The sequence below is a fragment of the Microcebus murinus genome, chromosome 17, assembly GCF_040939455.1.
Source record: "Microcebus murinus isolate Inina chromosome 17, M.murinus_Inina_mat1.0, whole genome shotgun sequence".
Lineage (NCBI taxonomy): Eukaryota > Metazoa > Chordata > Mammalia > Primates > Cheirogaleidae > Microcebus > Microcebus murinus.
In genome coordinates this window covers 13,701,053-13,715,745 of record NC_134120.1, presented here as the reverse complement: position 1 = coordinate 13,715,745, position 14,693 = coordinate 13,701,053, and the positions used below count along the sequence as shown (strand labels likewise).

Here is a 14,693-nt window from a genome sequence, read left to right as displayed (position 1 = left end):
ACTGTGTTCTCTAATAATGGCTTATAAATGTTCAACATTTATTTTTTCTATATCTTTATTTCCACTTCTATTTAATTTTGTCTCTTTTTTCATTCTAAACTCTTCCTGTCCTTGCCCTTATTGAATGCATTTTCAATACCTTTCACTTTCTTATATTTTTAGGATATTTCCCTTTGTTCGAGAATCACACTGTCAGTTTTCCTGGCATAATCCTTACATTTCAAATACTCTTTTTTTCCCCCTTAGTACTAGTGCAGCATTGTCTGCATATGTTAATATAGGATTACAGCCTTTTCCACCTTTACAATCTACTTGCCTTAAATGAGATAACTGGTTGTCTCCCTGGTTTTTCCATGAAAAAAAAAATCTAAAATCCATAATATGAAAAGGGCTATGATGCATTTCTTATTCCCATAATTTTTTCCTATCCACCATTGTGAGTAAAGATGAATGCCTTTTGCTTTTGTATAGAGGCTCTTCATATATTACAGCAGCTTTAGCACTTATGGCTTTGAATGATCTTAAAGAAAAAGTGTGTTTGCTGGATCCAAAATTTGTTTTCAGTCTAAACCTAATAAACTTTCTTCTTTGGCATTTTCCCTTGGTTTCTTCATAAGACCAAATCAGTCATATGTCTTCTGCCACATAAACTAGATCTGTGGAAGTGCTTGGAAACCTGTTTAACACTCTTTGGTATTGCCAAGCTTTCCAACAGTCAGAATTCTCCCACAAATTCTGTAACCAGTGTTTGAAATATCAGTGAAATCAAATTCTAACAGCTGCCTTCTCCTCCTTCTCTGCTGGTCTCCCATGCACTATTAAGAACTTTGAGCAACTGTTTATCCAGGCTTCAAAAATGCAGAACAAAGCCATCTAAATTAGAAATGTTTGACATCTCTAAGAACTTGCTTGAGAAACGTATAAACGATATTGCAAAAGATATTATCAGTAATTAAGTTCTTTGAAGAACTGTTTCTGGTGATTATTCCTGTCCAGCAAGCTAGCAGAATCTGGGTTTGGTTTTTCAAATGAGCTGAGTTTGACAAGTGAGGAGGATCAGTGAGATGATTAGGGTATGACCAAAGAGCAGTTGCCTCCGAAGGAAACTGAGCCAGGACATGATGATGAGCAGATGACCCTCCTTGGAAAGAGAATCTGCCTCTTTTCTACTCCTGGAGGTTGAGAGTTTCTTTACCATAACTGCGTTACTTCTTTGGTCTTTCATCTGTCATTTCTCCACCTCCTTTAATCTCAGAGCATAGCTCTTCCTGCACTTGAAACAGTACTTTATTATTCACATTATCTCTTTCAGCACCATCCAATCTATTTGTTTTCTCTCCAGTCGAGCACTGCCTTTTCTTCTTGCAAAGCAGATGAATTTGCCATGGTTTGACCTCTTTTATTTCTCCATCGACTTCATCCTATATATAAATTATTCCTTTGTTTGTTCTTTGGTTTCTGTTATTCTTGCTCCAATTTCTTTGGGGTTTTTTTGTATGCAGATAAATTTCTTCTTTAAAAGCCTTTAGTCTCATTTCCTGGCCTTTAATTGTTCTCTCTCTTGCTTAATTAAGACATGCTTCATCCTTCTGTGGTCTTTTTAAATGGAGTTTCTGCTTGTATTTTTAATTGCAACATAGTCTAGAGTAAATTTATCCCTCCACCATAGACCTGTACTAGATTTTTCAAATTTTAAAAGTCAATTTGACTATGATCTTAAAATTAGAGGGAAAAAGCAGTATTCTTCCAGATGTTGGAAAATATTTATCTATTTTTTAAAAAAAATATTTATTTATTGTCTCTGTCTGGTAAATATGGTGTTAGCATCTAGGATATACAATTAATGAAGAGAGCTACTCTCTACCCTCACATTTTTTACAGTTTAATCTGGGGCAAGGTGTGCAAAGAAATGACTGCATCCAATAAAGCCATGCCACTATAAAAGAAAGTACAAGAGCCCTGTGTTGGTAAAAAATAAATGAAGAGGTTTCAACAGAAAAGGAAAGTGAAGTTGGAAGAGGAGCCAAAGTTTGCCAAGCAGCAAGCCAAAGAGCAGGTGGGAAAGTGGATAGGAAAGGGTGTTCCAAGTAGAAAAAAAATAACCAAAAACAAAAATGACATCTTCTAAGTGAAAGAAAAACAGAGAGCAGGACATTTTTTTAGTGAATTACATGTGCTAATTGCACTAACAGAAATAAAACTTGATATGCAGCCAGCCTGTTAGCAATAGTAGCCACTAGTTAGGAAAATCTACTCTCTGTGCAGAAGTTTCTGTTATCTCATTTAATCCAAACAGCTTTGCAATGTTGGTATTATTTCCATTTTGTGGATGAAGAAACTGAGGCTTAAAGTATTTTTTTAATGTACCCAACCTCAGGCAACTATGCTTCTTCCACTACACTAGTATCTCTTTCAGATTTCATTCTATAAGTGTAGGGGAGCCAGCATATAATTATATACAAAGGAGAAACTTGATGATATTTGCCTTTGGGAGAGAACTGGTTTGAGGAGCAATGCATTGCAGGTAGGCAGTCGTTTGTGCAGACTGTTTTAACAATCTAGAAAAGAGATGATGAGGACCTTAATTGGAATAGGTAGCAGTCAGGATAGAAAAGAGGATGTAGCTCCAAGAAATAATTAGGAATTAGAATGGATAGAGCATAATGACTGGCTGGGTGTTAAGGATGACTAAGAGGGAAGCATTTCAGGGATGCCTGAAACGGATTTCTGACTTGTGTATCAAGTTACAACTTAATGAAGAGTTGTAACTTTCCCTGACCTAGAGGAAAGTAGGGGGGACAAAATGTGGGTGGCAAATTTGTTTTTTGGCCAGATTGGTATGGGATAGAGTAAGGAGTCCAACAGGCAATAAATTAGGAGAAGCTCAAGACCGAGGTCAGAGTGAGTCATAAAAAAAAAATGTAGGGAGAAGTATATGTTTGAAGCCATGAGCATGTAGGATGTTAACCAGAAAGCATATGAAGTGTGAAGAAGAAAAAAAAAGAAGACATATAACAACATAGCAAAGGGGTTGGCAGAAGTGAGAAGTTATTGAAGGAGTCTAAAAGGCTACCATCACTGCAGGAAGAGAAAAAGAAGAAAGTGAGGTTGGAGACAGAAAGAGGAGTGATAGCTAGGAAGGGGTGACCATGAAGGTAGCCAAGATGTTCCCTCGTGATGCCACCTGCTGGTATTTGAGCTCTGTGTAATTCCATCCCTCGAGTGGGGGCTAAATTGAGTAGCTTGCTTCTCACTACCTCCATATAGCAAGAGTGAGGGAGGTTAGGTTATAAAAAGACTGCACTTTTGTCTGGGGCATTCGCTTAATCTTTCTCTTGAAAGACTGTCGGGTGGCAGTCTTGGGGAAAGCGAAGCCAGCTGCCAGGCCAGGCATCCTATGGAGAGGCCACGTGGGAAGATGCTGGAATCTGTCAGCAGCCATGGAGAGAGCTCAGAAACAAATAAAAGCCCCAGTCAAGCCTCCAGGTGACTGCAGCCCCCACCAACCACTTAACTCTCACCATATGAGGCATTGAACAGGAACCACATACTCTCTTGCCTTCCGCCTGTAGGTGGTGCCCTTGCACCAGAAAGGGCAGATGGCACCTGCTCCTTTCCTGTTTCACGCTGGGCTGTGCTCTCAGACAGTTGCATCTATCTGCCCTCCTTCCTCACTGAGACTCTCCACCATCTATATAAAGAAATCACTCTTGTGCCCTTGTGCTCTACACCTGAAAGACTTCTGCTAACAGCATACTAACTGGAATAATTTCTTAAACTGCCCCTACAATCCAATTGTCTTTGGACTCTGGTAAAATTAGGTAACCTCTCTAAGCCTCACTGTCCTCATCTATGGGGATAATCATGGTGGCCGTCTTCAATGGTGGTGGTGCAATTTGAATAATATAATGCATGCAAAGCCTAGGTACAGTCTCTGGCACATGGTAGACAATTAATAAATGCTAGTTATTATTACTGTTGGGATCATTTTCAACATCATCAGCACCATCATGTACAATCTGTAGTCCTTCATTGCTCCTTAGGTGAAAAATTCTTGGAATGTGGTTAAACTCCATCTTCCCCTGGGGTGTAGTTTTATATCCCCAAATATGTCTTTTTCTTTTCCAAAGATATCACCACCACCCCCCCCCCCAAAAAAAAAGGCTTAATTACTTCAATCCCACTGTTCTGTGCCTGGAAAGAATGGTGAGAATTGTTATGCCTAAACATGCTAAGTAAAATCACAACAAATTTCTTCTAAGAGTCCTGTCCCTTTTTCTTCTATAGGATCTCCAAAATAAGTCTATTTTCTCTATTGATCTAAAGTTCCCATCAAACTTCTTGCTGGGAAGGATTGGCTTTGCTGAAAAAATTTCCCCAGGGTACATCCTAAGTGAGCTGATAGGGTACCTAGCCACATAATCTCTTGTTGAACAGCTGTTCCCATCCCTTGTGAAAAGAATCTTCTCAACAAAATGTACCTTTGATGGCATGTTTATGGTGCTCTCTTCCTCTTTCACAAACCTCCTAGATTTTCTTTACTTCTCTATTCATTCTATCTCTTTTTACCTGTAAACTATATGAAAGGCAAAATCAGCAAACCAGACATAGGGATTTTAATCATTCCTTTTCTCTCCCCTCCTCATTCTCTTATTCCCTCACCTGTCGTCACCCTCACCTGACTCTGAAACATTTTTGCTGTCTCTCCCTTTCTAGGTTCTCATTGTAGTGGACTCTAACTATGCTAAAAAGTCATATCCAAAATTATCTGTTTAAGTGCAAGGTACTCACGCAGATTACTGATCCCAAGGGCTTGCAGGAATCGGACCCAGCCCTGACTCTACCTGCTTACATCTGTGACCTCTTCCTGCTACCTCTCTCACAGCTGGATCTGTTGTGAGCTCCTTATCAACCTGGGAGGTAGTTTGATCAGTTGTCAGAGTTACAGATGAGAAAATGCACTCAAAAGAAAGAAAGAACTTGCCTCAGTCCACTTGATGTGTAAAAACTGGGATAAATCCATGACTCCACCACTTTCAGAGGTGAGCTTTTTCCCTATTTTTTTCCAAATAGTTTCAATTGGATGGTTCGGTGCATGCTGCCTTCGTGTGAGAAACATTTTAATTTCCAATCTTTTGTCCCTCTCCCCTCTGTTTATCCCACACTGACAAAGCCTCTCCCCCCTTGTAAGCGTGAGAATTTTACTTTTGTTAAGTTGATTTGGTTCACAAATCCACGTGATTCCTGAAGCACCCCATGTGCACATGCAGAAAGAAGAATAAATGGTGTGACTTTGGGCAAGTGCCTTTGCCTCTCTCTAGCTCAGTTTGCTCAATACTCAAATGAGAGAGTTGGATATTTGACCATCTCTAAGATCCCTCATATTAGAAAATTATGTAATTTTTATTATTTTAACACCAGCAAAAATGATATTGAGCAAAATATTTCGGTCTCCTTTCTTGAAAAAGATGAAATTAAAAAGTATAGGAAAGCAGGGATATTTATAACTATTAACAATAGTGGGTAAAAAACATCACATGTTCTCACTCATATGTAAAAGCTGAAAAAAAATTGATCTCATGGAAGTAGAGAGTGAAATGATGTTTATCAGAGGCTAGGAAGGGTGGAGGGCAGGGGGAATGAAGAGAGGTTCATTAATGGGTGCAAAAATACAGTAAGAAGGAATAGATTCTAGTGTTCGATAGATGGCAAGGCAGGGTAACATAGTTAATAAGAGTTTATTGTTTATTTCAAGATAGCTAGAAGATTTAGAATGTTCCCAACATAAGGAAATGATAAATGTTTAGGGTGATGGATATCCCAATTACTGAATTTGATCATTAGGCATTGTATGCACATATCAAAATATCGCATGTACCCCATAAATATGTATATCTATTAGGTATCAATAAACATAAATAGTGGGTAACTGCTAATGTTTACTTACTATGTGCCAGAATGTGCTAAGCAATTGTCATGGATTATCTAATTTGATCCTCATAAGAATCCTATGAGATAGATACTATTATTATACCCACATTACAGAGGACGAAATGCGGACACAACAAGGTTTGATAACTTGCTCAAGGTCACTGGCTAGTAGCCACGCCATGATTCAAACTCAGACTGTGAGACTCCACAGGCAGCCTTCTTAGCCACTATACTCTACTACCTTCACATTCTCAATGCTTTTCAATGATCAAAAAATATATAAATAGTGGCTATTAATTTTCTGGTGTTATACAGCATTAATTCTCTAATTTAGATAATCTACAACTTTGTCTTTAATAGGTTATCAATAAGTATATTGAGAGCTGTTTCTTGCAATTATTTATTGCATAATGACTTCAAAATACTGTCAGAATAATAAATAGTTTTTACTTACAAAGAGACTTGCAAATCGAGTTTCCTTCATCTGTGAAGCCTCTCCACATAAAATTAGTCATCCTATTTTATATTTTATTTTTAGGCTACTTTATGTTCTCTTAACATTTGGTGTAGTTGCATATCAAGAATTGCAGCAATCCTATCTACAAGTGACAACTTTACTCACTTACCAGAGGTTCCTGTTCAAAAATTAATTTAAAGTCCATGATAATTTTAGAAATTAGTGTATTTTTAAATAACATGCACCTTAGCCAGCTTTTAAGAGATTTGTTATGAATAAGGAGTGATCATTATGCATATGTGTCATGCTGAGTGTACATGTGAATTTAGCAATGAATATATTTCATATGTTTTTTTCTGCCATTTACTTTATGTTTTGATGAAGGATTGAGACAAAAATAATAGTCCAGATCCGCACAGTACTAAAACATAGAATTGCCACTCAGTTACTGATAAATTACATTTCTATATTAAGATATATTTAATATTATTATTACTCTCATTGTTGAATTAGTAATCACTACATATGACACATGTAATATAAATAGCGATAATGAAAGTAGAAATTATTCAAACACATTCTTCCATATGATATGTTACTTGAAAGTGAAAATGACAATTGGAACATGATTGTTTAGTTTCAGTGAAGCACAAATTGGGTGACTCAAACAAGCTTCCAGGTACGCACTGTGATTTTCATGCTTTGGTGCTGTATTCACAACAGTTGGGAGGCTAGTGTCGCCTCTAGGAGTACCGCCTGAGGGGCTGAATTGGACGCTTAATTTAAAACCATCGGTCTCCTTGCACACGGTATGACAGAATCAAAGAACATACACTCTGCCTTCACACCACTGAAGCTGTCATACATACAAGCCAAGATTTGAAATTTTATAACAAAACATATTTCTATAGTTGAATCTCAAAACATCATACAATCATAGCTTAGGTACCAGGCACCCTAAAATACAATAATACATCCAAAGCAGCAAGTGTGCTGTTATCCTTTCTGCATCAGTTTTCTATTGCTGCTGTAACAAAGTATCACAAAATTAGTGGTTTAAATAATATCTTTCAATCCTGGAGGTTAGAAGGCATTTGTCTCATTAGGAGAAAATGAAGGTGTAGGCAGAACTGTGCTTCTCTCTGGAGACTCTAGGGTGAGAATTTTTCTGTCTTTTTGAGCTTCTAGAAGCCACCCCCAGGTCTGGCTCATGGCCCCTTCTCCCTCCATCTCCAAAGACAGCAATGACCGGTTGGGTCCTCACATGGCACCACTCTCACTGCCTCTTCTGTCTCCTTTTTCTACTTTTAAGGACCTTTGTGATTACACTGGGGGCATTTGTATAATCCAGGACAATCACCCTGTATGGATGTCAGCTGTCTAGCAACCTAATTCCTCTTTGCCATGTAATCTAACATAGATACAGGTTCTGGATTAGGACATGGACATCTTTGGGGAACCTTTATTCTGGCTACCACATCTTTCAAATGATTAAAAAGAAACTCTGATAAAATGTTCAGAAGTTCACAGAAGAAGTTTTTTTCAGACCTCAGAGAGAAGCTATGTTCTAGCCACGTGGTTTTCCAGCTGGGCCCACCACCGGCTGCACCAGATGTTTTCATCTTCTCAGACATCTCTATAATAAAGAGTCATCTTCAACCCCAGGCCTGCTCTTTGTTCCAACACCAATTAATAAAAGACATAGGAGAATATTTGTAGTTTGCCTGCTAAAATCCATTGCTAGCTAGGATTGGTATTCTGTAATTACTCATTTTCCTTGATGCCCACATCAGTTGCTTTTAATTCCATTCAGAAAGCAATTATCTCGTGCCAACAAAATGCCTGGTACTGTGCTGTGTGCCAGGACACAAAGAGGAAAATTCAAACCATAGTCTTGAGGAGCTTACTGTGTGTGTGTATTGCATGCGTGCAAGTGTGTACACATGTATGCGTGTGTGTGTGTGTGTGTGTGTGTGTGTGTGTGTGTGTCAGAGGGTTGTTGAGGCAGGAGCATCCAGGACAGGCAGGAAGAAACATTATTTCAGGATAACATTAACACACACGCTATGATTCTTTTCTATCTCCACTCCCCTTCCTGGTGCTGCTGCTACGTCTCTGGTTCAGGTCATTATCACATCTTGCTTCAGCTACTGCAAGTCTCCCAGTTGGACCCCATTTCTGCAGCCTCCCACTTTGAAATGTTTCACACTCAAATACAAACACAGCTGTAGTTGTGTCATTCCCGGCTGAAAAGCCGCACCTTCTTCATTGCCTTTAGAATAGCTTGTACATTTCTCCACACGGCGTCCAAGACCCTCTGGGCCCCACCTATCTTTCTAGTCTTATCTCTTTTTAATGTCATGTGTTCTTGAGCTCAGTGCAATTACAGTAGTCCCTCAAATCCCTGCTGTGCTTTGCCAGCTCGACACCTCCTCCACTGACCGTCACTCCGCCCCTTGCCCCATATCCAAATAATGTCCGTTCCTTAGAAGCCAGACCAATAATCACGGCTTCCATGGACCATCCTCCTGTCCCTTCCCTACTGAAAAGAATCTTCCCCTACTCACGGGCTCCCACAGAACTTCCTTTTTGATTCTTTAATAGAACCTATCCATTCCTGCCTCAGATCTTTTATTTTGCAAAATATCAAGGCCCCTCTCCCAGATTATAAACTCCTTGAGAGCAGTCGCTGGTTTTATTTCTCTTTGAAACATCTACAGTAACTAGCACAGCACCTTGCCCATAGCAAGGACACTGTATTCCAGTTTGTCAGATTCAACCGAATGGATCAGTAGTGTCAACTTCAAGAATGTTGTCACAAGCACAGAGCTTCTGCAGCTAGTTTTCCTTGGAGGTGATGGTGGGGGAATGCATTTTTCTCTATTATATTCACAAACACAGTGAGACATACACAGAACTGACAGACATTAACAGTGAAAGAACCAATTTCTTCTTCTGAAAATGACTGAAATTCACTGATTACCCTACAAATTCAAAAGATAGAATAAGTGTGTATGTTATACAAAAACAAAAGTAAGGTAACACAAAACTGCAAATGGCCTTGGTAAAATCAGTACAGAAACATCATCTGAATCGTACATTACTGCTACAGAAAATAAAGAACCATAGATTAACAGGAATTCCTAATTTTGTGAATGTTGCATATATGCATTTTTTACCAAAACAAGTATTCATTAATGAATATTTATGGAAAAGATAGGCTGTGAAGCCACGAAAGTGTTTTTAGTGTGTCATTGTCATCAGTTCTACTAAATAATTGTCATTACAAATCCAAAAATATCTTGAATGGGTAATACTGAATAATCTAGATCGCCAAATTGCATTAGAAGGGTATTAGCTGACTCAGGAGACTAATTATAACGAGGTATTGAACTGCTTATCTCTCATCTCAATCTTAAAACCATAAACCACACCATACGGGCAGTGGCTGCCAGTCAGGTCAGTGTGGGGTAGTGAAAATAGCATTGAACAAGGGTCAGAAGCCTCAGTTCTGTCATTAACTCTGTAACCTTGGGAGCTCTTAATAAAGATCATGCTGTATGAGAAAAGCAGATCCCTTCTTTAGAGAAATACAATTATACTAGTGGTTAAAGCTGCTCATTCACAGAAAACACATAAACTGCAGAAAGATTGCACACACACACACACACACACACACACACAATGACTCGCCTTTCCCAGACTAATACCTTCTTGCTTAATGGGCCAGTTTAGTCCTATTATTAACCAGATGATTATAATTTGACTGAGTGTTATCCATCCATGTCCTAAAAACAGTAGCTGACATAAAAATGATGAAACTGATTTCTCACCCATAGAATTTATCTGCCAGAGGTCAAGGCTAAAATTATTATATCTGCTTCTGAATCTGTTTTTGAACAACAATAATAATAACATCCTCATTTGATGTTTGTAAATTTTGAAAGCACCTGCTCACCTTTTGTGTAATCCTAATAGCCCAGTAAAGCCAATGGGACACAGTTTCAAAAGTTTGCTGGGATTGGTGGAGTTGGTGGGATTTCTGTCTCATATTCGGCTAAACTGGGGGACACAAACATGATTAACACAAAGTTTCTCACTTCAGGTGGCCTTTCATTATTGGTAAGAACAACATATTGTGTTCCAATTATTTCTGTACATATCTTAGAAGTCCTAGAGGAGCACGAAGGAGGGAATTGTATTTGTACCAGAAAAGAAGCATGTGCGTGCATGGCGGGGCAGAGGGAGGGTAAGCAGAGGGAGGTGTCAAAGGTGGCTTCACTGAGAAGGTGACTTTGTCACTGGATTGAAGTCTTTGCTCTAACCCTTCCTGGGAAAAGCTACGTGTGTTACTGAATCTCTGTGAGCTTTTGAGTCCTCATCAATTAAATATGGATAATAATGCTGAATTCATAGGGTTGCCAGGAGGTTGGAATGAGATAGCATATAGGAGAGCAATTTGCAAGTAGCCAAGCATTCAATAAATAGGGTATCATTATTTCCTCTTTGCAGACTCATTAACTTGGTTCACTCCAAAGGAGAGCCTGTGTCCCACCTGAGACTCTGGTCGTCCTCCCTCTACACTGCTCAATGGGACCCTTGGGAAGCACTCATCCCGATAATATTTTATGGGCTGTAAACTAATGTTAACATATTCATATAAATAAACATTCCAACATCTGAAGACTTTTCTGTGAAATGTTGCTTCTAAATCCTAAGAGGATTCTCTCTATAAAAGGAGGAACCAACAGAGCATTGTAAGGAAGGAATCATTATGGGGAAAATCATCAGTATTTAATACAGGAATAAAAGTCAATGCTTTTTTTTTAATAAACGGTTTTAAACAACCTAAAGTTTCAGAGAATAAAATATGGCAGATCCGCAACTGTTTAAAGTGAATTTTAATAGAAAACATTTGAATAGATATGTGTCTTGCATTTAGTAAGTACTTAACATCTGTTGAATTCAAAGAATTAACTCGATTATTTTTACCCCTGAGATTGTAATACTAATTGTAATACTAACTAATTATAACACTAAGATTGTAATACTAACATTTATGAATTTTGCTTTAATCTAATATAGTCCAGTTTTAGTACTTCAAAGATAAAGTTTTATTTAAATGTGAACATGTCTCACATTTTTTTAAAACAACAGGAAAAAACAGAATAATAGGTCTGAGAAATCTTAAGATAAACATTGCATACCATGTGCCAAACAGTTGTGTTGAGAGATTGAGATATTCAGACATCCATGGGAAATTCACAAATAGTAGAGTCACTAATGTATCTATCTGTATTGGCTGAAATTCTCTAGAGAAACAAAATCAATAAACGGTAGACAGATATAACAAGGAATTGGCTCATGCAATGAGGAAGGCTGACAAGTCCAACATCTGCAACGCTGATATCTGAGTTTGAAAGCTACTAGGCAGGAGAATTCTATTTTATTGGAGGGAGATCAGACTTTTGCTCTATTCAGGACTTCAACTGATTGGGTGAGGCCCACCCACATTATGGCAGGCAATCTACTCAGTCTACCAATTTAAATGTTAATCTCATCCAAAAATGTCCCTACAGAAACACCCAGAATAATGTTCCATCAAATATCTGGACACCCTTTGACCCAGTCAAGTTGACACATTAAAATTAACCATCACACCATCCCCCCAAAAATCTTTTTTTCTCTAAATTTGCTAAGGAATTTATCACCTAGAACAAGTCACTTCAACAAAGCACCAAGAAACTGATTCTCTTTTTAGATAACTAGGCAGGATAAGCTGCTGGTGACCTGAAGACTCTAGTCTACTGATCAAATTCCTTTGGGTCAAGTTGATCTCCACTACTTATGAGCTATGTGACCTGGACACACTACAGTTGACCCTTGAACAACCTATGTTGAACTGCATGGGTCAAACCCTTCCTCTTCCTCTTCAGCCACTCAACATGAAGACAATGAGAATAAAGACCTTTATGATGATCCACATTCACTTACAGTAAATATATTTTCTCTTATGATATTCTTATTAACATCTTTTCTTTACATTACTTCAAGAAAACAGTATACAACACATATAAAATTTTGATTGAATTGATAGGTCACTAAATGTTAACACATGTTAATTGACTGTTTATGTTATTGTTAAGGGTTCCAGTCAACAGTGGGTTGTTAGTAGCTAAGTTTTGGGGGAATTAAAAGTTATACATAGATTTTCAACTATCCAGGGATCAGTGCCACTAATCCCCATGTTGTTCAAGGATCAACTGTACTTACCTTTTTGAGCCTCGCTTGCCTCATTATAATGGAAAAAATAATAGTATATACTTAATAGAGTATTTGGAGCAATTTAATGAGATTATTTGTGTAACACATGTCTGTCACATCATGAGTTCTCAGTAAACTGTAGCTCCTCTACTGTTAGGAGTTCTGATTCTAGGCCTACTGAAACATATTAAAATATGGTACAATTGCCTTAACTGGGATGGATGCTCATTTCTATCGTCACACACCTGGAAATGTTATCGGTTATTTATACACATAGTTTTATCTGTTGTTTATACACATGTTGTTTTTACACAGATCATTTGGCCAACAAGAAGTAGTATAAGCAGATCATTTAGTAACCTATCAATTCAATCAAAATAACTTTCCATATTTGGAAAAATCAGTGATGGAGAAGAAATCCTAAAAGCACCTCACCTAAAGATTGTAAAGGGAAATATAGAAGCATAGTTGGTCAGAGTCCCTCCCCACTTACCAGCTAGCCCCAAGTTTTAGTCAAGAACTCGTCATTCTAGAGCAGGAGTCAGGACAAGAGGACAGGACAAGGTCCTGTTGACCTTGTTTATTTGACCCCAGAAACAATAACTTGAACTACAAAGCAGAGAATTGCCTTCTAGAATGTCCCTATGGTAGAAACTTCCATCTGGGGGACTCTCTTCATCTGTGGGGGGAGGTAGGTGGTCTCAGCTTCCTCCTCTGAAATTTCTGAGCCTTAACCTACCTCTGCCTCATCCCTACTTAACTCAAAGACTTACAATCTGCCGTTTTCCTTTGAGGGCAAAGGAAGGAAATCTGAGCATTTGGAGAAATTCTGAAAAGTCCACGAGTGAGGTTTCCCTCAAAGTCTGTCATCTCCCTCTCTCCCTCCCCTCTCTTCTTGAAAATTATTAGTCTTTTGCATCGTCAAGGTCAAGGTTAAACTCAGGATGATACTTGTCTCCTTTCTGGTCCTATTTGCCTTTTTCTGTTCTCCTCAGCAGCCTCTTCCAGAACCCACAATCTTATGCAAAATAAGTCACAACTTCAGGGGAAAGTTTGGATGTAAATACGCACCCCCCACGCCTACATATCCCCTTTCTCTCTCTCCCTCTTAACATTCCCTTACTCCCTCAGCCAACAGAGGAGTTTAAACATTTAAATGCGGTATCTAAACTGCATTTAAAGAATTAACCCATTTTGCCCCTCACTGGTCTGAACCACAGGGTGCCAACCGGACGCTAATTGCTTTCATCTGGTGGGGTTCCAGACAGCTCCTCTGAAGGAAGGAGCGCACATTCCTGGCACCAATTGGCTAATTCAATTTACTTCTACAGCATTAGCCTCTGTCAGAATATTCATGAGCAGGGGAATGAGGACCCGCGGCACAGGCAGGCAGCAGCCACTCCGGCTGGGGAAGGCGCGAGGGAGGGGAAGCGGACCGCGCGCCGCTCTCCGGGGACTGTGACCGCGACGAGGTGGCTCTTCGCACCGGCCGGGCCGAGCACCGGGGGCCGCGGGAGGGCGGGGCAGGGCATCGGCGGGGTTGGCGCACCTGGCAGTGCCCCCCAACTCGTGGCAACCGCACGGAGACTTTGCAAAACATCCGAAGGCAGAAAAGCTGTGACACTTTTGACAGAGGGGGTAGGGGGGTGGGGGGCCGGGGACAGCGCCGCAAGCAGGGGCGAAGGGACCCAGCGAGACACCAGCCGCCCGGTGGGGGGAGGCAGCGATGTGAGCTGGACGCCCGCCCTGGAAGAGTCTGGACCGAAGGTCTCGGGAGAGTCGCCGGCCGTGCCAGGTAAAGCGGGAGGCTCGAGTCCGGCCCCGCGAGGCTGTCCCCGGGTTCCGGGCGCAGGGTGGCGAGGGGCGCCCAGAGCCCGCACTCTGGGGTAAGCCGCCCCCCGCGAGGCGCGCGATCCCCGCAACTACCCGCCGCCTCGGCGAGCCTACGGGCCGGTCTGAGTTCGAGTTCCTCGGACTTTGGGGGAGAAGGGGACGTGAAGGGGCTGCCTGGTCTGGGGGAGCTGGTCTGTGGCCGCGGGGA

General features: G+C 40.1%; 1 protein-coding gene across 1 annotated transcript in view; it reads left to right on the top strand.

Annotated features, from left to right (window-relative positions):
- The first annotated feature begins 14,046 nt into the window (after positions 1-14,046).
- CDH20 (cadherin 20) overlaps positions 14,047-14,693 on the top strand; it is a 198,176-nt gene continuing 197,529 nt past the window's right edge. Inside the window, exon 1 of the mRNA XM_012774498.3 lies at positions 14,047-14,447. The gene's annotated coding sequence lies outside the window, so the exon portion shown is untranslated. The remainder of the gene's footprint in view (positions 14,448-14,693) is intronic.